The sequence below is a fragment of the Danio aesculapii genome, chromosome 9 (assembly GCF_903798145.1).
Source record: "Danio aesculapii chromosome 9, fDanAes4.1, whole genome shotgun sequence".
NCBI lineage: Eukaryota > Metazoa > Chordata > Actinopteri > Cypriniformes > Danionidae > Danio > Danio aesculapii.
In genome coordinates this window covers 46,045,400-46,070,938 of record NC_079443.1, presented here as the reverse complement: position 1 = coordinate 46,070,938, position 25,539 = coordinate 46,045,400, and the positions used below count along the sequence as shown (strand labels likewise).

Here is a 25,539-nt window from a genome sequence, read left to right as displayed (position 1 = left end):
AGGAGTGGAAAGCATGAGACTGATTCCTTAAAGACCCCAGTAACAGACGAGTCTTCGCATTGATCCCGTGGGCCAGCCTGAACACCCGCTGGTGACCTACTCACATCTGCAGCTCCTCCATGATAGTTGTCCAGCATTCTTCAGTCTCCGGTGCCTAGTCTGCAGCCCTGCGCAAGAAGTTTGGCCATAGGAGAAATGGTCGTGCCCAACTGTGCCTAATTTCTTTCCTTGTTTCACTTTCGTCAATTGGTGAAGTTTGTTCCTCGCCACTGGCTTGTTGGTTTACGACTTGTGGAGCTGCGCATCGATAGATTTGCTCTTCAGTGAGAAAATTTAAACTAAACTGAACTTCAACGCTGAAAACTGGATTGACACAGTTTTAATTTACTAGAACTTCTATGTTAAGCTGCTTTGACACAATCTACGTTGTAAAAGCGCTATAGCACTGGTCTTAAACTCAATTCCTGGAGGGCCACAGCTCTGCAGATTTTACCTCCAACCACCTCCAAGTCACACCTGCTTAATAGTTTCTAGTAGTCTTGAACAGCTTGATTAGTTGGATCAGCTGTGTTTGATTAGGGTTGGAGCAAAACTGTGGAAAGCCGCGGCCCTTCAGGAATTGAGTTTGAGACCTATGCACTATAGAAATAAATTTGAACTGAATTGAATAAATATAAAAAACAAACATATCACACTGAGCCAAATAAGATGAAACCTCTTTACTTAAACCCAAAATACAGTGAAGAAATCTTCTTGTTTGTCTCAGAAGACAAAATGTCTGTTTGCAAAATCGACGTCATTTGCGACGCATACAAACACGCTCATGTCATCCGTGAAGAGTTACAGGCTGATAATGGACTTTTGCAGCATTATGTACAGTTTGTACAATAGTTTCAATTGCATGACACTTCAAATGACATTTAAGATCAAGCGTATATCTACGAGAGGAACAGAAACTACAGGAATTATCACGTAAAATGCTTTAAAATCAACATCATTCAGAAAGCCCAACAGCTTGTTTTCATCGTCCGCAATAACGTTACACTCCTAAATCTTGGATCATCTCAACGTCTCTGTGCTTCTGCCAAAAGTATTCTCTTCAGCTTTCTCTCGCTGTTCATTGTTCTTGTGAAGAACGTTAAAACCTCCTGAGGGGAGAATTCAGCATGAGAGTGCGTTTGTTGCTTTTGTACGCAGAAAGCTGCATCATGTCAAAGTGAACTGGTGTCTTGACATTTCATCCAACCCATCAGATTATGCTATCAACACTGTCTCTGAACGGTTCTGAGATTGGGGTTATTAGGTGCATAGGTTAGGGCTTCATATCACACTACTCCACATTAAAAATTTACACTGGTAGCAAAATCTGATGTGTAGCGTATTGCGTCATCAAAATGTGCTACCTACTTTTTGAATGGGAGGTAGGACAATCTGACAAGGTAGGTCTAATCCACCCCGGCACCTCAAATACCTTTCAGCTTTGATGGGTAAAATGCTGCCCGACACTTGCCACCAGTGTTGGGTTAAGTTACTTTTAAAATAGATATATTACAATCTTAAAGGGATAGTTCACACAAAAATGAAGATTTATTAATTCACTCACCTTGAAGTGGCTCCAAACCATTATGAGTTTCTTATTTTGAACAATGATGAAAACCTGAAACCACTGACTTTCATAGTAATGCAAGTCAATGGTTACAGGTTTCAAACATTTTCAAAATATCTTATTTTGTGTTTGACAGATTAAAGAAATTCATACAAGTTTGAAACAAGTAAATGAAGACAGATTTTATTTTTATTTTTAGGCGAATTAACCTTTAAACCTATCTTAATTTTAAAAAATTGCAAATACATACACTGTAAAAAAAAACTAATTCCAAAAAGTTAGGACAACAAATATTTTATGTTGCTGTAACTTATTTTAACAATAAGGTTTTTTTTTAAACTAACTTTTTTAAAATTATATGAAGTTTAACTTAATATTTTAGTCAGTTTGATTGACATGAAAAGAAAATTCAAAAAATTATTCAACTAAAAAATGAAGGGAGCAAGAATCTTTTTAATGTACTTTGGCATTACTTAACTTAAAAAGTAATGGCAACTTCTTTTAAACAACATTGAACTAACCCTTTAGGCCTATCTTAATCTTAAAAAAAAAAGAAAAATAACAATACATACGCTGTTAAAAAAAGTTGACTCAACTTAAAGTTTAAGGCAACAAACTTCAGGACATTTTTGAGTTGACTCAAAGTTACTGCACTTGACTCGATTTAAGTTAAGTAAACTCAAAAATGTCCTGAAGATTGTTGCCTTAAAATTTTACGTTGAGTCAACTTGTTTTTACAGTGTACTTTTACAATACATTCTTTAAAAAGTAACACATTTCGTTAATTTTAAATCCTATTTTGGGTGAACTAACCCTTTAAGCCTATCTTACTTTTTAAAAATAACAATTACAATACATACACTGTAAAAATTATATGATCAATTAGTCCTGACAGCATGTTTTTAGGTCATTGTAACTTATTAAGTTAATCATGTTTTATCTTAATGTTATAAGTAACGCAAGCTGTTTTTAAGTGGGTTTAACATAATATAAGTTTATTGGAGGTAAGGGTAATTTGACTCAGCTTAAAAATGTAAAGCAACCAGGATTTTACAGTGTACTTTTACATTACATTCTTTAAAAAGTAACACATTTAGTTCAATAAAAATAATTTTGGTTGAACTGACCCTTTAAGCCTATCTTAATCTTTAAAAACAGAAAAACAAAAATAACAAATACATACTTTCACATTACTTTCCCTAAAAATGTAACATATTTAGTTATTAAATAGTTACTTTCTTTAAAAAAAAAAAAAGTGACTCAAGATTGTAATGCATTACTCTTAAAAGTAACTTTACCCAACATTCCTCGCCAGCCATTCCCAACACAGCAATGTCAAACCAACATTTTGTTTGTGCAAAGGCAACAATTGTTAATGAGAATTTAACAACAATAAAAATTAAAGCGACACCCCAAAAAAAAAAACAAATGGAAAAAAAAGTACAATAGTGCAATTTTTCAGTTTTCTGAAGCTCTTCTGCTCCTCAGGCTTGTCTGTGTGGTTTATTTCCAAGGACAGTTTAGTGGTGGATCCATTTGGTCCTTCTCCCGTTTGAAGCCTGGTCCCCAGCGCTGGCACACATGCACAGAAGAACATTAATCAGGGGCCTCTGTTTCCATATGCTCATTCACAGTGTTAAGAGATTATCACAGCAGGTCAGTTGCAGAACACAAATACTCTACAATACTTTATTCATAGAAAAGCATCTTCCTTTATAGATATATATATGATACCCACAAATATACACGGAAAAAAATATTCCCTGGATTTTCCCTGGAATTTATTTTCAGGTAAGTGGTTGAAAACAATTTATATGAATTTAAACACATTAAATGTAGTAATGTTCAACTTAATTTGTATAAATTGTTTGCAACCACTTATACTGAAAAAAAAAATTCAACGATGATTCATTGGATTTACTTCTTGTTTTTAAAGGTGGTCGTAAACAATTTATTTGGGCTGAATTTAAACAAACAAATTAAGTTGAACATTGCTAAATTTGATTTGTTTGTTTAAATTCAACACAAATTCTTTGCAACATTTTTGCTTAAATCATTTTTTTCAGTGTACCTTAAAAATGTGGAAATCTAATGAATAATTCTTTTCAGTGTACAGTAAGTTTTTGGACCACTCATTCTTGTCGTTACAATAGATCACTAATAAGATGTTAGACGAAAATTGTTAGGTTTGAAATCTTAATTTTAAAAGAAGACAAAAAATAGATAGACATTTCCATATATAGATAATTCTTAAGGGGGCCTTTACAGTAATGTTGACCTTAGCAGTTTTTAAATTATTATTATTACAGCCAAACTAAAAGGTATCAGACTTTCTCCAGAAAAAAGAAATAAAAAATTAATACTGTATATATGTATATATTATTGCTGTCAAAAAGATTAATCATGATTAAAACGCATCCAAAATAAAAGCTTGTATAAACCTATATATAATATACATATATATATATATATATATATATATACATATACATATATATTCACGTTTTCTTCGTGAATTTCCGACCAAAAACTGGACAAAAGGTGAATTTGGATTTCTTGTTACCAAAAATTGATCACACTGGATCAGTATGTCATGTGGAGGTGAGTCCACACACTGCCCCTACTGTTTAAAATATCACTACTGTCGAAGACATGGTACTGAGCCAAGAAGACGCAGAAGAAGGTTAATGCGGTGACATAAATCAGGTAGAGTGGAAAATGTATACATATTATATAATTTCACCTATGTGCCATCTAATTACAAAATATATTTAAAGTTTTAAAGTAGGAGGTATTTTGACGAAATTTTTCTGAGACATGATATATATAAGTTATGATAAAGTGTCTACTAGGACTTACTATAAAATTAGTTAAAAGGTCATATGAAGAAAAATTGTAATTGGATATTTTTCTGGGTGTGAAATGTAAGTCAGTCGTGAGTCAGTTCAGATTTTTTGTGGATAAATTCAGTTTTCACACAGGCATCCTTAGAGTAAAGATTGTAGACTATAACTACGCCTGTGTTTATTCTGTGGGGGCACCTGTGTAAAAAACTGAATTTATCTACTAAAAATCTGAACTGACTCAAAACAGACTCATCATTTGCATACACTTTGCATTGGATTGCAATGACAGTTAGACATTTTAAGTCTCCAACTTAATATGTTGACTTATTATCATCTTACCTTCACTTTCCGGCCTATTTCTCTTTCCACTTCTGTGCAATGGATCTGTCGATGAGCAGCAGCCTGTGGCAGAAATGATTTATGAGAACTGGAAGATAATCCACACACCTCCTCGTCACCTAAATCAGGCATTACCTGGAGCGTTCCTCGTTTTCATAACCCATGATTAATGTACTCTTCATTGGCTGTGAGGCGGAGGACACAGACAGCCGGAATTATAGTACAGAGTGACCGTGTCTCGAGGGATGTTGACCAGAGAAGACTTCAGAACCTCTTTGACCATCCCACTACTGCGCTCAGGTCAATGATTTCTAATCCTGATCTCCTTCACTCTTGCCCGGATCACTGCAAGGAGAAAACATGTGGCAAGATTTAGGATTACCTTCAGGTTGTAATAGTACTTGAGGTGCAGTTTAAGAAAAGAATGTAAGAAATGCAAGGAGGCTTTTGAAACAAAAAACATTCCGGCCTTACCATAATTGTAATTATTCTTTGAATATGGTCTTTTGATTAAATTTCACAGACTTGCATTTGCACCGATCTGAAAAAGCAAAGGGATTTAGGTTAAGAACTTTCAATGTACATTTTTTGTTTATTATCCAAAGTGCAAATACTAATCTTCAATATTAAACATATTTCCACATGATCTAATATTGATTTTGATTTTTATGTGTGGACCAAAAACCCCCCAAACATTTAAAATAAAATAATAATAATAATAATAATGTTACCATTCGCTCCTTTGCAGTTAGTATTGTGTGAATCCATTGGAAAGTCTGGGTTTCCCTCTGTGCAAAAAAACAGAAGATCAACATCCAACCTAAAATTCATTTTTGTCCATTTGAGACTCTAAAATAAACCTCATTAAATGTGCAATAATAATAAATAAATGTTAAAATCTAAATCTAAAATGATAATAATAGTAATAAATCCTCACCAGGGTTACATTTCGCAGGGTCTTGATAGTAAGAATTATCTTTAGGGGGAAAAAAAACATTCAAATATGATTTATTTTTACAGAATTTGTCTTACAAATATTAGAAATAAATGAATACAGTATAGATAATGCATACTTTTACTTTTAATACATGTGTCTATCCAGTTATATAAAGATAATATACTAATCTATATCTATCCATCTATCTATCCATCTATCTATATCGGCTGAATGAATGTAAATTGAGCAAAGGGTTCATAAATGTCTATATCAATATAGTATAACATACTCTAATTATACCCGCTTATTTTTATTATTACATCTATCGTTACATACCAATAATGTCCATTATTTAAAAAAATTCAAACATTGTACACATTAAACACATAAGAGTGCAATAAAATCTGAAATTTAATACTACATCTGCCTACTTTTTCATAATGAAATGACTATCATAGCCAAATAATCATAGTAAATAATCAAAATTTACTTGAATTTTCCCTAAATGATTGTATGTATATAACTTACATAACTGTATATTATTATACTAGTATAAAACTATTCACTATTGAATACAATTCTAAAAATTATATGAGTTTTCATTATACTATTGACTTTCTTGTGAATTTAAACATGAAATTTTTTATTTTTTATATTTTAAATAAATAATAACCTGGCCCCTCCGCCTTGACTATGGCCTCAGGTGAGATGCAGACTCCTCGGTCGTACACCGGCAGCTCCTCGCAGGCCAGACTCTCCGGCCACGTATGGTTGTACCTCTTCATGACCGGCTCGCAGCCGCACTTAGCCCGCTCGCACACGGACTTGCAGGGCTTGATCGGGTCGTGCTGGAAGTCGATGGTGCAGATGGGCGCGTACATGGCGCACAAGAAGAACAGCAGATCCGCGCTTGCACTGGGTGCCCAGAAGCCCTTCAACTGCTCGATGGCCAGGACGGCGTTGGCCTGCGTGCTGTGATGGAGGTGGTTGGGCATCTTGGTCATGTTCCAGGGCATGGATTTGCACATGGGGATGCGGATGGGCTCGCAGGACGCGGCTCCGGTGCCCCGCGGGATCTCCAGGAGACATGCGAAGGCCATGGACGCAGATGAACATCTCGTAAGAAAACATTTTTGCTTAAAAAAAATATAATAATTAAAAAAGCGGAGTTACATAGAAGAAGAATGACATGCGGAGATGTTTTGGAGACTCTTGCGCGTAAAAGCTCCCCGGCGGTGCCAAACGAAAGTTCCTCAACTAACTTCACCATTCATGAGGGAATGCATCGGATGGTAAGAGCACAAAAAGCTCATCTCTTTTTTTGAAATTGTCGATGAAATAACTGGAGTTAAGACAAAAAGAAGAAGAAAATTCTCTTGTGGAAATGCTGAGGGTTCCTCGCGTAAGGAGGAGCGCGCTTGTGAACTGGTCTCTCCTTCCCTCCCGGCTCCTGCTGACAGAAAGCGACTGGAGGAAGAGAGCTGGAGGAGGAGAAATAGAGGAGTGGGCAGGGGACATGAAGCCAGCCCACCTCCTCCATCACTTCAGTGTGTGTCCCGTGGCGCGGCTGTTACCTACTGCTGCCGTGTAAGCAAGACAAAAGCGCTGCTTGAATTAAGTAAAATGGTACATAGAGCCTGTAGACTTAAGGAGGTGTTAATTTAAAGGAGACCGCTAATAAACATCTGTCTGTGTTGATTAGGTAACTACAAAAGGGTCAAATCAATTAGACGTTCGCACTTTAAATGTAATTTTTGTTTGGAGATTTTTATACGATTATTTGTATATTATACAACTGTTTAGAAGACATGTAACTAGCTCTAATATACATTGACACTCAGAATCTATGTAAAATACCACCAAAGCATAATTTGTCATTAAAACATGCTACAAACTGCTTATTCATGAACTCAAATTCGCTAGCTAAACAGGAAGGCTAATTCGCCTGGGAACGTGTTTTAGCCGCAGTGATTGGTTTATGAGGTAAATAAAGCCAATGTTAACATTAACGTTACGTTTTACAGCATAAAGTACACAGTCATAACTCAAGACATATTTCTAAAAGAAAAAAAAAAAAGCTAGCAGGATATCGTGCTAGCAGCTTTCTACAGTTTAGACTACACGTTGCGTTCTTGGCGAATCCGACAGCCATTTTAAGTTGTTGTAAGAAATATTTGTCATATGGTACAACTAAGTGTTAAGTATCTTAAATAAATATACTACAAATTTTAATAAACAAGCTATGCTAAAAAAAAAAAAACAATTGAAACTTTAGGAGCTCGTGAATATTTATTCTTGAATTATTTTCTTTTAGGAGCATACGAACCAAGCAAACCCAGTGATATCCGTCACCAGAAGATATAAAACCTGATATAATATCAGTGCAACAAACTGTTTAACGCCACTCAATTCGACGTTTTTCGGGAAAAAAAAATGTATTACTACAATAATGACGGACCCCCCATTAGCTTGAAGTTAACATTCTTGACGATTTGGACAGCATTTTGCAGTTCTCACCACATTGTTAGCATCTCTTTAAGCCAGAAGAATATTTATGGAATGACATATATCTCTTATGTGTACAACAAAATGTTAAAGTCTCATTAAAAATGTTAACACACTTTAAATAAAAACTGCTGTGCTAAAAAACCCATCAGAGATGTCTAAGTGCACTCGTGGCTCAAAACTGCTAATTCTGTCTGGTCTTTATGACCCAACAGCTTTTAAGCAAATTCATGAAGTGATCTTTCCAACACTACATGTAATCGCTGACATTATGTTGTTAAAGCATCTGTAGTGAGAACAAGAATCTAGAAAAGTAGCAGTCGTTTGCATGACTCGTGGTTTATTTAAATAATTGACATTAAAGGGATAGTTTCACCCCCAAAACGAAAATTCTGTCATTATTTATCACACATTCTTACTTCAGGGGTACCCAAACTCAGTTCTGGAGGGTCGGTGCCTTGCAAAGTTTAGTTCCAACCCCCAATCAGACACACCTGGGCTAGCTAATCAAGGTCTTACTACTGTAGGCTTTCTAGAAACCTCCATTCAGGTTGTTGAAGCAAGTTGGAGCTAAAATCTGCAAGGCATCGTCCCTCCAGGACAGAGTTTGGACACCTCTGCTTTACATTTTCATACATTTAGTAGTTTCTTTCTTCTGTTGAACACAAAATAAGATATTTTGAAAATAAAACAAGAAACAATGTTTGAAACCAATTATTTAAAATTTTAGGTGAACTACCCCGTTAATTCGCATGGAGAAATCAGATTTCTTTAGCAGCATACAGAGATAAGTTTTAGATTGTATACACTCACTGGCCATGTTATTAGGTGTCTAACTGCTCGTTAGCGCAAATTCTAATAAGCAACTCCATGCATTCAGGCATGAAGACATGGTCAAGACAATCTGCTGCACGTTTAAACCGAGCATCAGAATGAGGATGAAAGGTGATTAAGTGAATTTGAACGTGGCATGGTTGTTGGTGCCGACAGACGGTTCTGAGTATTTCAGAAACTGCTGATCTACTGGGATTTTCACGCGCAACCATCTCTAGGGTTTATAGAAATATTCAGAAAAACGAGCAAAATATCCAGTGAGCAGTCAGTTATGTGGGCAGCAAATGGCATTGTTGATGCCAGAGGAGAATGGCCAGACTGGTTCGAGTGACTGAAGGCAACAGTAACTCAAATAACCACTCGTACCAACCTAGGTATGCAGAAAAGCATCTCTGAACACGCAATATTTTCTTGGCATGCTTTGGGCACATTAGTATCAATTGAATACCTGAGTATTGTTGCTGACCATGTCCATCCCTTTATGACCACAGTGTTCCCATCCTAATGGCTACTTCCAGCAGGATAACACACCATGTCATAAAGCCTGAATCATCTCAGACTGGCTTCTTGAACATGACAATGAGTTCACTGTACTCCAATGGCCTCCACAGTCACGCTCAATCCAATAGAGCACCTTTGGGATGTGGGAATGGGAGATTCACATCATGGATGTGCAGCTGACAAATCTGCAGCAACTGCGGGACGCTATCACGTCAATATGGACCAAATCTGTGAGGAATATTTCCAGTACCTTGTTGATTCCTTGCCACGAAGGATTAAGGCAGTTCTGATGGCAAAAGTGTGTCCAACCCTGTACTTGTAAGGTGTACCTATAAAGTGGCCGGTGAGTGTATATGCCAAAAAGTGCCAGGTACAATTTAAACATAAGGTAGCGATATAAAAAAGCAAAAACAAGCTCATAAAAGTAAATATGTCTTTGAAAAACATCTGCACAAACACTGTGCCTTTGGCTCGTTTCATCTGAGAATTTTAGATGATCAGCCTCTGATCAAAGAATTTCAGCAATGTTCTTTCAGTAACAACAGAATAGTCAAAATGCTGCTTTTAGAATTCATTTTCCACATTTCTGCATAATAAAATGTCAAAATCACAGATGTAACCTGTTACAGGGTTCCCGTACTTTATCACCAGTGAATTCCTGTTCATTTTCCTTTCATTTTAAAGTTGCACATGGCTTCGAGATGAAGATTTCAATATAAAACCACCCGTTTAATCATCAATGACATACAGGTAATTAACTTAGATGTTATTAATGAGTTCATAATCCACGTTTTTTTTATTATGATATAAAATACTCACTTAACAACATTAAAGTAAACCACTCAAACCATATATGACCTGATGTTTATTCATGTTATGGAAGATACATTGTCATTTCCAAAAAAATTCAAACATATAAAAACCGGTTAAGGGAGAGGAGGAAAGGGGGAAACGACTGATAAACATTCAATAAATATGTAAGAATGTTTATTATAGCTCACAGACGGGTACAATGGAGTGTCAATGCCACAAGGCATCATGAAAGTTAGTTAAAAAATTATACTATGCTTTGTACAAACAACACTAGGTTGCTTTTAGAACATGTAGTTATGCACAATTCTGCCGTTTCAATCCAAATGAGATGCTGTTATATTCATTAATTTGGCAAGTATGTAAAAGGAACACAAAGTGTAATGAAAATAAATGCAAATTCACAGGGAGGGAGAGAGAGAAGCACGCAGTAACCCACACAGATTAGATCTAGAACAACATCCAAAAAGAAAAAGAAAAGAAAAATCACTGTTTCATAGAGGCATCTGTTATCAGAACAAGCATTTAGCATCATGTAGTTTTTAACAATTCACCCCTGCCCTCCCCCCCACATCCCAACACTCACAATTAACTATTTAATGTGTTTGTTTCCAAGTTTAACCATTGCAAATTAAAACCAAACCAAAATAAATGGTCAAAAATGATACTTAGTGTCACTAGTCCCTGGGATCAAACTTGATTATTAAGTGGTCAATAAACAAATTATTATAATTATTTTTTTTGCCATTTTTCCCTCTTTATTCAGTGTCATAAAAGTTTTGATCCCATCGAAAGTCTTGTAAGACTATAACATCGGAGAATCCTACGGAGGAATATGGAATGAGAGTTGAAGTGTCCACCCCTGGAGTGCTCTTATGCTGAAGAAGATACCGACTGCTTGTATACGGCGTGATAGGCGTTTCGGAGCAGGACGTATGGAAAGCAGGACTCCAACAGGTCCATGGTGAGGAATGGCGATTCTTGAACGATCTAGACAAGAGCAGATCTCAGGGTGATTGGGATGTTCTGCTGAAGCTCACACAACGCACACGAGGCCTCGAGTCTGATATGTACGAAAATAAACGCTTCTTGCTTTCCATTACACCCTAATTCGGTGCATCCTGGAGATTATGCTTCAAAGAGCCGAAAATCCCACAGACAATCCCACACAAGAGTAACGGATCAAAAGAGCTGCGTGACTCTCAAACACAACAGCACATTTTCCCAGTCATCTGACGGTTATGGACTCAAAAGGAAGACGGAAATATGGAGAAATCTTTTCACTGGCTGGACTAAACACAGGATTGATTATTTGTTAATCCTGAAGTGTGAGCAGTAATAAGCAAGATAACTTCTCTAGGTTCAGAGTGACTCAACTACTTCACCTTTGAAAAGGCTCTTTTTTTCTCAATTTCTGCAGGGTCAGTGTGGCTGTATGGCTGCCTCCACTCTGAGTTCATTCAAACTTCCTCCATTTTAGCAAGGGAGAAGAGAAAGGAGGGGTTCAAAGGGCTCGGGGCCCCATGTGCAGATGTTCAGCGGATGAAATGTCCAGGGATTGTGGCAACACATCAAACTCTTTTCTTCTCGCTGTCTGTCACGAGCTCCCTTCATAGTGCGCAGTGTGTGTCCTGGCATGGGCGCTGGAACAGGGTTCACCCCGCGCGGACACCAAGGACACGCTGCTTTCCTTGGATGAAAGCTCGCGTGGGCCTCTCGCATACGGGCCACTGGAAGAAAATCCCTCTGTGGCGTGACCCTACTGTACCCCCCCAACCGCCGGGTCTCGTCCAGCGCTTATGAAATCATGGGTAACACGCAGGGTGGGGAGAAGGCCATAAAAAAAGCAGCACACCCCAAATTAAAGCAAGGTTCAGTAGTAATTGTTCAGGGTCATTTTGACCATTAGAGAACATTGGAAAGGAATCATGGGAAGCGTGTGAACGTCCTGCCCAGGTGAGGCAGCGTTCCCAGAGCTGCGGTTTGCGCTGGTGATTCCTGCGGGATCGCTGCGCATTTATTTTCTTTTATTCTGAGGTGGAAAAATCCCACCTGGGGCCGCTGGACAGGCTCTCTCGGCTGGCAGTGCTTTTCCCAGTTCTGGCGTCAGCACCTTGTAGCACCTTGTAACCACAGTGTGGTTTTTACGAGAGGAACACTAGAGTTCACGGAAAACACACACTATATGCTTTTAAAAACCAACGTCATTTTGGGCAATCATAAAGATGTTTTGAAATTTACACCGTGATTAAGGTTTTATGCTTTTTCAATTAAAAAAAAATCTCACCAAACTAATATATTTCTTCTTCTTTTTTTTAAATTGACTTTAAAGTTCCTATATTCTTATTTTGCTGCCGTTCACACACATTGGGGAGTCGGGGGGAAAGCAGGGTTTATGAAGCCCATGTGACACTGTAATGATTTTCCTCCATCAGGTGCACAACCAAACTAAAACAACCACAAAGAGGGCTATGGGAAAGTCTTTTACACTGAAACAAATGATTTATTGGATTTACTAAATGTTTTAGGTAAGCAGTTGCAAACAATTTATATGGGCTGAATTCAAACACACTAATAAAATTTAGTAATGTTCAACTTAAATTGTTTAAATTCAGCCCATATCGATTGTTTACAACCACGTACCTAAAAAAAAATGTAGTAAATCCAATGAATGTTTGTTTAGTATATTGGCCAATTACATCAGGCATGTATTTAAAAAATTAATTTAATTACTTGAATGCAGCTCTTTATGCTAAAGGTTTTCAATGTCTGTATTAAAAGCTATTTTTATAGTTTTAATAGGTTTTAATGTAAAACTGTGAAGCTACTGTAACTTTACATACGCTACCTGACAAAAGTCTTGTTGCCTATCCAAGTTTTAAGAACAACAAATAATAACTTTGACCTCTAGTTGATCATTTGGTATCAGAAGTGGCTTTTATGAAAGGCAAAAGCCCCTAGATTACGCTTATTTTACCTAAATAAGATATCATCATGCCTTGATTTTTAATTATTTAATTAAGACAGTAAGGTCTGACTTTGCTTAGACAAAGGTCTTATCACTTATTACTTATCACTATTTAACAGAAATAATGTACAGTATAGAATATAAAGTCATGGTGCAGTGGAAAAAGGATGAATATTGTGTATGACTCCCATGAGTTTAAATAACCTATTAATAAAGTCATCTGGAATGGCAAAGAAAGCAATCTTGCAGGACTCCCAGAGTTTTAGATTCATCTTCGATGCCTCCATCTTACCCCAGACATGCTCAATAATGATCGTGTCTGGTGACCTGGGCTGGCCTATCCTGGAGCACCTTCTTTGCTTTCAGGAACTTTGATGTAGAGCCCAAGTATGAGAAGGAGCGCTATCCTGTGGTTTGTAATGTAATTGGCAGCACAAATGTCTTGATACCTCAGGCTGTTGATGTTGCCATCTACTCTGCAGATCCCTCATACGCCCCCCTACTGATATCTGTGAGAATCTTTGGTCCATGCGGGGTTCCAATAGGTCTTCTACAGTATTTGTGATGCAGTTCAATAGATCACTCATCAAAAAATTTATGTTCTGTCACTTTTACAAATGATCAACAGAAGTCAAGTTATTAGCTGTTGCTCTTACAATTGGGATCAACAAAAAGACTTTTGTCAGGTAGTGTAGAATTTAAAATGTTATGAAAACAATAATATAACATAATTTTTATTTACTGTTTACAATTTATGATATAATATATTTCCAAAAAAGGTATGACAACAGTATTAATGTAAAAAAAACTGGTTCCCATTTAAAACTGAGCTAAATCTAACATTTTTAAAGGCTGAATTTTAGATGTGGGAATTAAGTAAAAAGCTCTAAAACCCATTAAGTCCAATCAACGTTTTGTTTTTGTAAATGTCCTGTTTGATGTGATGAGGTCTTTGGTGTGAATGACTAGGTAAATAAGATGCAGGTAAAGTCTGTCTGTTTTGTCCAGACAGTGTAAACCTGATAAGCAGCTCTACATGATGTCTCTCTGACTGGTTTGCAGAACATCTAAAACAGCTTGCATCTGCTTATCATCACAGAGATTTTCTTGTAGATTCATCTATAACAACACAGTCCTTAATACCTCACAGCAGACTATATTTGAGCAATTAGCATTGACCTAGTCCCTTGATAAGAAAAGGTAATAAATCAATTAGTATAGTCAGCCATAAAATGAAAGACAAAGCATATTGTTTTTAAGAGCTAAATTGTAGGACTGTGAAAGGAATCATGGCTGCGGGAACCATGACCAATCACTTTAAAAGAGGAGTTTAAGACCTCCACCAGGTCCACTGCTGCAAACAGAACTGGTTAATAGAAAACTGTTCACTAAGATATATAGTATATGTGGAATTGAATGGTAATTGACAGATGTAGCAGACAGTTATCAGTAAATAATGCCAACATTTTTTAATCTGTTACTGACAGAAAGCCCCCCTATTACCAATTATATCCTCTTTTATATTTTTTGTTATTTTATCTTTACTGATCTTCAAATTGTTTCAACATATTTAGTGTAGCAAATACATTTATATGAAAAGCACTAATAAATATAAAACATAAATACATTAATTCCTTCTTTTCTTTTGGCTTATTCCCTTATTATCAGGGGTCGCCACAACGGAATGAACCGGCAACTATATAACGTATATGCAGGGAATCCCCAGTGCCTAATTCACCTATAGCGCATGTCTTTGGACTGTGGGGGAAACTGGAGCAACCCGGAGGAAACCTACTCGAACACGGGGAGAACATGCAAACTCCACACAGAGATGGCCCAGCTAGGACTCAAACCAGCAACCTTGCTGTGAGCTGACAGTGCTAACCACTGAGCCACCTGCCAAATTTCAAATGAAATGACAAAATTTATTTCCATATTAGGGCTGAAGCTATTCTGAAGGTGAATGCGGACCTTGGCTATGAGTGTCAAACAACAAAAAAGGTCAAAAATCTTGTTATTCTGGAGTGCGATCTAAGTTTCAGTAGTCATGTCAAAGCAGTAAAGATTTTGTGGGGAACTGACTGAATCATTGCCTTAATATTGGTGGATCTCATGTGATTGACATAAACCTATGTAATATTGTATAATTATATAATATTCATAATATTATTGACTGTTTCTTATGACTTTATTGTGAATTTGCACATGAGGTTATCTGTGTTAAACAGAAAAAACATTTTGAAGTTGTCGCTTTGCTGCTTCTTTGTCATATTTAATCCTGGAAGCATCAATTTGTATGAAAAAGAGAGCACTGATGCAATTCTTAAAATATCTATTATTTGTATTCATCAAAATCATTAAAAGGTTTGAAACAGCACAATAAAATGCATAAATAAAGCATCCCAAAATGTCAATTTTTACAGAAACCGACTATTTATTCATTAGTTGAACTAATAAGAACAATACTTGTACAGCATTTATTAATCTTCAACATTTACTATCCATTATTAAAATCTAAATCAATTCTTGTTAAGTAAGGATGTCGTGAAATGACCAATCAGAATCAAGTATTCCAGATAGCCTTGTAACATCATTAGTTATCGCAGTGAATTAACACGAACAAATGGACAACTTTATTTTCATTAAGCAACTTTATCAAGCATGAATATATATACTGTAATAATAATTGTTCATAGTTTGATCATGTTAGTAAATACAATAACTATCATTTTTTTAATAAAAACATTTTTGTCAAGTGTTACACACCGTTGGCTAAATAGGATATTAGCTCTAAGCCACCAAAATATCTTCTGACCATAAAATCTAAGATTTACAAACATTTTCTTTCTGGTTTTAAATCTAGTATGAAAACATGTTGCAATAGACGTTTCTATGCTGTTTTCTGTATTTAGTCTTTAGTAATTTAGTATATGTGGGTTTCTCTAACATGGAGATTTTGTGGGGAACTGACTGAATCATTGCCTTAATATTGGTGGATCTCATGTGATTGACATAAACCTATGTAATATTGTATAATTATATAATATTCATAATATTATGACTGTTTCTTATGATTTATTGTGAATTTGCACATGAGTTATCTGTGTTAAACAGAAAAAGCATTTTGAAGTTGTCGCTTTGCTGCTTTTGTGTCATATTTAATCCTGGAAGCATCAATTTGTATGAAAAGAGCAACTGATGCAATTCTTAAAATATCTATTATTTGTATCATCAAAATCATTAAAAGGTTTGAAACAGCACAATAAAATGCATAAATAAAGCATTCCCAAAATGTCAATTTTTACTATTTAAAACAAACTAGCAGTCTGTTTGTGGCCCATCCAGCAGCTGTTCACGTTTTGGCGTTCTGCTGTAAGTGGCCACACGGGGCTCAGGAAGACTCCACTTGTCTTTGGCCTCATTAAAGGGCAAAGTTGTTTTCTGTGGCAGAGGGCAAAGAACCAAGCCATAAATGTGAGCTGCGCAGATGGTTTAATGTTCTGCAACAGCCAGGCAGACTAAATCAAACATCTGCAATGCATTTGTGCTGGATCTCCGCAGTCCAGACAACCCTTCATCATCCACCACTTCGCACCTGCAGTGGAGACTCACGCATATAAGAGCACGTCTCTGTGTGGCTGAGTAGAATATAAATGCTAACATACAGTAAGTGTTGCTGATTTGGTGTCACATGTTTTCTTTTGAAGCTTAATCGGAAACGAAGGGCTTGATTTCAACAAAATAGTTCAGCGCTGTAATGTGCTGCGTTGTGCAATAGGCTTATTCATGCTCCCAAAACAGAGTGATCAGACTGAGGCCGAATACACAGCCACATATGAAAGTGCTTAGAGTCAGTTTATCAGCACGGCCACATGGAGTTTAGAACACAACAGAAAGATTTGGATTTCCTGATCAAGTTCTACACATATCTATATCCTGTGTTATATATTTGTTTACTAAAGATTTTGCCTAATTGGCTAATATTTGGATCACACTTTATAATAAACACACAAAAAATTATTTATACTTTTATTTATATTTATAATTTTGGTTTATATAATATTATTCTGCTTGTCTATACGACTCTTTAAAATGAGCTGAACCAACACAATTGTTGAGTTTTTTTTGGGGGGACTACCTAAATTGTTTAAGTTCAATCCACTTAAATGTGTAAAAACAACTAAGATAACTTAATCGATTTGTGTTGGGACAACGTGAAGGAATCGTGTGGAACCCAGGATTTTTATATTAAATTTACATTAGTTGAACTAATAATGAACCCTCTAAAAATATTTTGCTGCTTGTTCAAAACTACATATTTAAAATGAGCTGATTTAACACAATTCTTGAGGTTTTTGGGGGGGCAGGTTAATTGTTTTATGTTCAATCAACTTAAAATAGTTTGATGCCTACTTTAAATAATATAGCCTATGCTAGTTGATACAAGAAAGTTGATTTATTATGTATAATTCTTAGCGGATAGCATATTCAAGATTTATTCACAATTTTCTTTTCTTTTTATACATATAATTTTGGCTCAGATTTTTTACCTTTATCTAACAACATGGGAGGGAACGTTCATTTAACAATGCACTGATAAATCATTAAATAAATACTTCATTCCTTTGGAATTTCAATACTTAGGAAATTTACCATATTGATATTATAGAATTTAAGCTAACACCATTTATTCCCAGTCATCTAATTGGCAGTGTGAAGTATGAACAATTATGAAGGTATAATATATTTTACCCAAACCAAATACTTTTCAATGCAACTTGTATTGCAAAACGTGTGTTTCTCAATGAAAGTTTGCTTGTTTGTAGTTTGTTTTACCTCTATGGTTCCTACAGGTATTAACTGAGCAATGGTGATAGTAGGTTAAGTCTGGATGAGTATGTACAATGAGACATTGCCATTTAAAATAATATTAATTTCTAGTAGTGAGTTAGACGCAGATAGACAGACAGACAAGTAGATGAACGGACGGACGGACGGACGGACGGACAGACGGACAGACAGACAGACAGATAGACAGATAGAATTCTTAATAGGATAGTCAGAACCTTAAGGAAAATAATGGTTGCGTTCTAGCTGTTTTCTTTTGGTAAACGTATTCAATATTTAAAAGTAGGTTATGTAAATGTGACTTTTTTAAACGGGAGATAAAATATCATTAATAATGTAAACAAACGTACATCTAAAAGCATTACAAATGTACAAAACTCACCAAGTTTGAACTTGTCTGTGCTCTGTTATTGAAGTCACAACAGCTGAACGCGAGCTTCACTCACTACGTCGATGATCGGCTGGCTGTATTTTGCCTGATTAAAAATATGTGAGAAACGTTAAAGGTTTGAATGGGTAAATACATTCCTTTATCTGTCAGGACATTCACTATAATTAACGATAACCATAAAGCGCACCTGAAGTGAACAGCAGACGAAGGATAAACACACTGAAAGCAAATCAGAGAATCATTCTGCTCAAAGGGCGCGAAATTAAAGCGCCAAAAGCACTGCTTGAATGCAACAACAAAAATGTTATCGTGCAATGGTTTGGATGATAAAAACGTGTTTATAATCTCAAAATGGAAATTTTTATGCTTTCTAATGGTTTTTAAAATATATTTTGCAGAGATATTTACTCCTAAAATTTGTCAAATACAAGTTCCCTCCCCTGTAAACGCTATGTATAAGCATAACTGCCTTGTTATTGCTAAGTGACTCTTGGCTTTGCTGTGCCCATTTCATTCCCTTTGCGTGCAAAACTTAATTAGCATTGGAATATCTTTTTTCCTGTTAACACGTACTGAAGCACAGAAGGAAAAAAAAAAACATAGCAAAGTGTAGCTTTAAAGGGGAGCTCAGTCATTTTTTTCCTCATTAAAAGGTTTTATACATAAAAATATGAACAATACTTTTGATTATAACGTGGCTCACATGGAATGACTTCATTTGTAAGTAGGCCTAACGAAAAGAACTAAAACAATGTAAATAATGTTTTTTTTTTTGTCTAACTTGGTATATATTTACAGGGAGAGAGAAGGGAGAGATTTTATTGTTAGAAGGTCATGTAAGTTTTAAAAAAGTAGATGATTGTTTGTGTTAGAAACTTTTATGAAGAAAACAAAATAGATAAAACAACTGGAAATTTTTATTAAAAAGACTAGAAAATGGATTAGAAAGGGATTATTAGAAAGTTTTTATTGATTTATTTTAGCTATAGAATACAAAATATAACAGAGTGTTAGTATAGTGTTGAATATATACTGATAATTATATAGATTTAACTACATTTTTACATTTAAATATACATTTATCTATATAATTATATCTAAAAATAATTATATACGTGATTTAATATCTTAAAAATGTACCTGGGCTACTTCATGAAAAGTCCAAGTTTGTCAAATGAAAACTATTAAACATGAATGACTGTGAGCTTGAAATACAATCTACATTTTGACTTGCACTGGGCTGCACACCTCAAATCTGAAACATTTGCCAGATTTTCACACACATTTCAACATGTGTTTCTGATCACTGTTCATATTCATATAGCAGAGCCATATGGTGTGACAGGAAGTGTCTAAAAATAGGCAAAGAGACCCAAAAGAACAGTTTCTTCCTGTCAGCAGTTCTTTATGGTGTGAATTACAGTGGCTTTGATAGTTTCTCTGCGTTCAGAAATGGACAGTTCTTTTCGCCAGCGCTTGCGGATAACACAGCCTACATCCAATACACCTAGAACGGTTTTAGGAGTTGTTCTGCTCAGCGGTGTTCTCGAATTTTTTTGTTCTTGCTGAGCAAATCATATTTTACTGCTATGCTCTTCTAAGCACCAGACCCAGGCAGCGCATACCATGCCAAAAGACTATAGAGTAACTTTTCCTTAAATGGATTTAGTTTTAATTGCTTTTACATATAATCATGTGGACCCAATCATTGGGTTATAACGTGAATTTAAATTCAGTTGAAATAAATAACACAATGTTTGTCCATATTGATCTAACGTTGGATTATGACAGCTCAGCATTTTTAAGTGTGTGTGTGTGTGTGTGTGTGTGTGTGTGTGTGTGTGTGTGTGTGTGTGTACAGTGCTCAACATAAATGATTCCTCACAGATCTCACTTTTAAATAAAAAATTCCTAATAGTATGCTATATCCTATAGTCATTATATGGATTAGTCAGTACCAAAGCCAAAAACTGCAACTAATCTAATAAAAAAACACTTATGATCAAAGTCCAAAAATTTGTACACCCAAATTAATATGTTGGGGAAAAACATTAAATAAAAGAGATATATATATATATATATATATATATATATATATATATATATATATATATATATATATATATATATATATACATTTTTTCACAAAAAAAGGTTTAAAGTTGGTTATATCTATATTTTTCAGTAGCATGTCAGTTTGAAATATTTACATTTCCAATCATTATTTTTTTCATTAATTGTAATTAATACAGTGAGATTATTGTCTGCACAAGGAGTCTGACAACAGCCAGTGCTCCACACAGAGATCTGATCTGATCATCATCCAGTCTGTCTGAAATAACATGAAGAAACAGAACAAACTGAGACAAATTAAAACCAGAAAAATTTTGGAAACATCTTTAAGACACTTCAAAAAACCTATCTAGATGACATCCGAACAACCGATTCAACATGCTGACCATTGAATCAATGAAGCCTAATGGCAGACCAAGTGTCAAATCCAGTTCCTGAAGGGCCTCTGCACAGTTTAGTTCCAACCCTGCTTACACTTACCCGTAGGATTCAAACAACCATGAGGACTCAATTAGTTTGATCAGGTGTGTTTAATTAGGGTTAAGCAAAACTGTGCAGAGCTGCAACCCTCCAGGAACTAGATTTGACACATGAGTGTCCAGGCCCACGCCTTCTCCTGAAGGAACTTGCATTGAAAACATTGTTTTCCAGCCGCAGCCGCACTTCATTCTCGAAATGTATAGTTTGTCTAAAGTGATACAGACTACATAGACTACTATGACCAGGGATACAATCAGCCAGCACAGTCATCCCTCCATAGTAAAAAAAAAAAAGCGACATTTTGTGTCTGGCGGTTTGTTTACTTGTGGGAGTTTCCACTGTCATTTACCCCGCACGTTAATTCTGACCAATCGAAAAGCAGTTTAGGAAATACGTTCAATAACATCTGGCCAATGAGTGATGTGGATTTTGTCACATGACTGCATTTAAGTTCTTTTCCACTGGTTCGGATTAAAGAAATCAGTGTGGTGTGAAAAGGACCCAAAAACGCTAGAAAAATGCTACAATGTATCATTTGTTCGGACTAAATAATCGAACCACAGATGTGAAAGAACCCTTAGTGGCTAATTCGTATGAATTCGTACAATCTCATTTATACAATTTAGTATAACTTTCTCGCCCTTAATGACGGTTGGGTTGAGAGGCCGGGTTTGGTGCCATGCCTCCTTTTAAAAATTGTACATTTTCAGACGACTGAACTATGAATTTGTACATCTAAGCCACTACACTGACAAAATGTAAAATAGCTATGTTTCCTTATAAGATCGGGCTAAATGGTCAGATTTTGAAAAATTACCAAAACAAACATGTATTTTAGTGGATTAACTTTCGCAGATTAATTCTTCAGCTCAAGACTAACAATGTGCGCTCGCAAAATAAACAGTCAATTTTGATTTCATGGAGACCTTTAAAACTAGAAACGCAGTGCAGTTTCATGTTACAATTTTATGCCACATCAGAACATTGCGGGTCAGCATCATAAAATGAATATATCATCTGCCATTCGTTCCCTTCTCATGCATAATGGATGTCAAACCAATCCAGTGGATGGTGGTGCGCAAGCTGATTTTATATGTTGGAGCTGCTGTTAGGCCTCACTTCAAGTGCTCCTCTGGTAGTCATTACAGGGCTGTTTTGTGAAGTCAGTGATATGTTTTGAGGAGGCAGGCTGGCCATCAGTTTGACGCAGGGCCAGATGCTGAACGAGGCTTTCAGCTCTAGAGCAACGGAAACAGAAGATTTACATCGCCGCCATGTTGTTTTGATGGCTCCCACATGTCGCGTAATTTCAACAAGTTAAAAAATGAGGGCAGCAGTACAGACCTGTCACTGGGGCCATTTCATTAGCCTCGGTTACGGTGGCTCTTTCCTGAAGATCTGTGGGACGGTCAATTTATGTACCGATAAATCATCCATTTCATGTTAATTCTCCCATGAACCCCCCTGTCTGCGATTACGTCAACCTTTTGGATACATAAATTTGTCGCAAAGTCATTTTTTCTTCAGCCCAGCCAAATCTGCTGGAAGTGACAGCACGACATAATGTGGGTCAGCAGTTTCTGGATGGATGGCTTTTATAGCATTGGAATGTTCTGATCCAACCAGTAATATCTGTGAATAATACATCGATTAATATAGTCCATGAACGGCATGTTCAATTTTTTAACTTTTTAGAACAACACCCTTCCCCCCAAGTAGCTACTTGTCACTTTTTTAAGGTCTATATGCAAGGTAAATAAACTCTGACTAGAATATATTGTTATGGTGCCTATACATTTGTGTTATGAATGAATATTAACAGATATTCATATTTTTTTAATTTATTCGATTTTTTTTTTTTCATAATTATTAAAATAGTAAACACTATGACATTGCAACTTAGTTTCATTAGGTTTTTGTAAGTAATATTGTTTATAAGCACATAAATATTATTTATAAGCACACACACGCACGCACGCACACACACACACGCACACTTGGTCAGAATTATTAGCCTCCTGAATTATTAGCCCCTCTGTTTATTTTATTCCTCAATTTCTGTTTAACGGAGAGAAGATTTTTCAAACACATTTCTAAACATAATAGTTTAATAACTCATTTCTAATAACTGATTATTTTATCTTTGGCCATGATGACAGTAAATAATATTGGACTAGATATTTTTCAAGACACTTCTATACAGCTTAAAGTGACATTTAATGGCTTAACTAGGTTAATTAGGTTAGGGTAATTAGGCAAGTTATTGTATATCGATGGTTTGTCCTGTAGACTATCGAAAGGGGCTAATAATTTTGACCTTAAAATGGTTTTTAAAAAATTAAAAAACTGCTTTTATTCTAGCCTAAATAAAACAAGTAAGACTTTCTTCAGAAGAAAAAAATATTATCAGACATACTGTGAAAATTTCCTTGCTCTGTTAAACATTATCTGGGAAATATTTAAAAAAAGAAAAGAAAATCAAAGGGGGGTTAATAATTCTGGGTTCAACTGTATATACACACACACATACAAATATCTATCTATCTATCTATCTATCTATCTATCTATCTATCTATCTATCTATCTATCTATCTATCTATCTATCTATCTATCTATATATATATATATATATATATATATATATATTATATATATATATATACATACAGTATATACACACATATACACACACTCACTGGCCATGATTTTGGTTCATATTGACATGATAGCATCACACATGACTGTGGAGGCCATTTGAGTATAGTGAACTCTGTCACGTTCAAGAAACCAGTTTGAGATGATTCGAGCTTTATGACATGGCGTGTTATCCTGCTGGAAGTAGCCATCAGAGGATGGGTACACTGTGGTCATAAAGAGATGGACATGGTCAGCAACAATACTTAGGTAGGCTGTGGCGTTGACATGATACTTAGTTGGTACTAATGAAGCTCAAAGTGTGCCAAGAAAATATCCCCCACACCATTACACCACCACCAAGCCTGAACCGTTAATACAAGGACCAGGCAACGTTTTTCCATCTTCTATTGTCCAATTTTGGTGAGCCTGTGAGAATAGTAGACTCAGTTTCCCGTTCTTAGCTGAAAGGAGTGGCACCTGGTGTGGTCCTCTGCTGCTGTAGCCCATCCTCCTCAAGGTTCAACGAGTTCAGAGATGCTCTTCTGCAGACCTCGGTTGTAACGAGTGGTCATTTGAGTTACTGTTGCCTTTCTATCAGCTCAAACCAGTCTGGCCATTCTCCTCTGACCTCAGGCATCAACAACGCATTTGCGCCCACTGGACCATTCTCTGTAAACCCTAGAGATAGTTGTGCATAAAAATCCCAGTAGATCAGCAGTTTCTGAAATACTCAGAACAGTCCATCTGGCACCAACAACCATGCCACGTTCAAAGTCACCTGAATCACCTTTCTTCCCCATTCTGATGCTCAGTTTGAACTGCAGAGGATCGTCTTGACCATGTCTACGTGCCTAAATGCATTGAGTTGCAGCCATCTGATTGGCTTACTAGAAATTTGCGTTAACAAGCAGTTGGACAAGTGTACCTAATAAAGTGGCCGGTGAGTGTATATTCTGTAGGTATAAATACAAGTATAAATTATATCTTACCTTTAAATTTAACACTGTATTACACTGAATTTTAGGATTAACTGAAATGTTACATATAAATTAACAGACATAATATTAATAAATCACAACTTTAGCAAGCACTTATTTATTCCAATAAATACATGCTTAGCAATTGGTCTGGATGTGAAGGAACTTTGTTTAAGAATTATTTTTCACATAAAATCAAATACAAAACAATAAACACATTTTAAAATTATCTCTTAAGTGTAAGTGTGGTATTTTAAGGGCAGACCTGCTCTCTATTGCAGTCTGTACCTGTAATGGTGGGACATGTTGTGGGGTCAGCATAACATCCGCTCCCAGGAACAGGTTATTTACAGAACGTCACTCTGGACGACTCTATTACGGTAGATTACTGTATACTAACCTGCAGCACTGAGAAGCAGAAACAGAGACTCTCTCTTTTCCCTGACAGCAGGAATGCTTCACTAAACTAGTCTGGACTGGCTCCAGCTATCCCGTGACCAATGGCCTAAGGAAGAGCAGGGGAGTTTTCAGGTCAGGAAATCTACTTTTTTCCTCTTGTTGTTGTAGTTCACAAAACTGTTGCAGAAAATAGAACATTTTAATTTTGAAGGAACACTCCACTTTTTGTGGAAATAGGCTCATTTTCCATCTCCCCTAGACTTATACACTTGTGTTTTACCATTTTTGAATCCATTCAGCTGATCTCTGAGTCTGGCAGGAGCACTTTTAGCTTAGCTTAGCATAAATCATTGAATCGGATTAGATTATTAGCATCTTGCTCTAGAAA

At 36.0% G+C, this 25,539-nt stretch overlaps 1 pseudogene; it reads right to left on the bottom strand.

Annotated features, from left to right (window-relative positions):
• Positions 1 to 4,805: 4,805 nt before the first annotated feature.
• Positions 4,806 to 6,859, bottom strand: LOC130235006 (secreted frizzled-related protein 3-like; annotated as a pseudogene).
• Between the last annotated feature and the right edge of the window lie 18,680 nt (positions 6,860 to 25,539).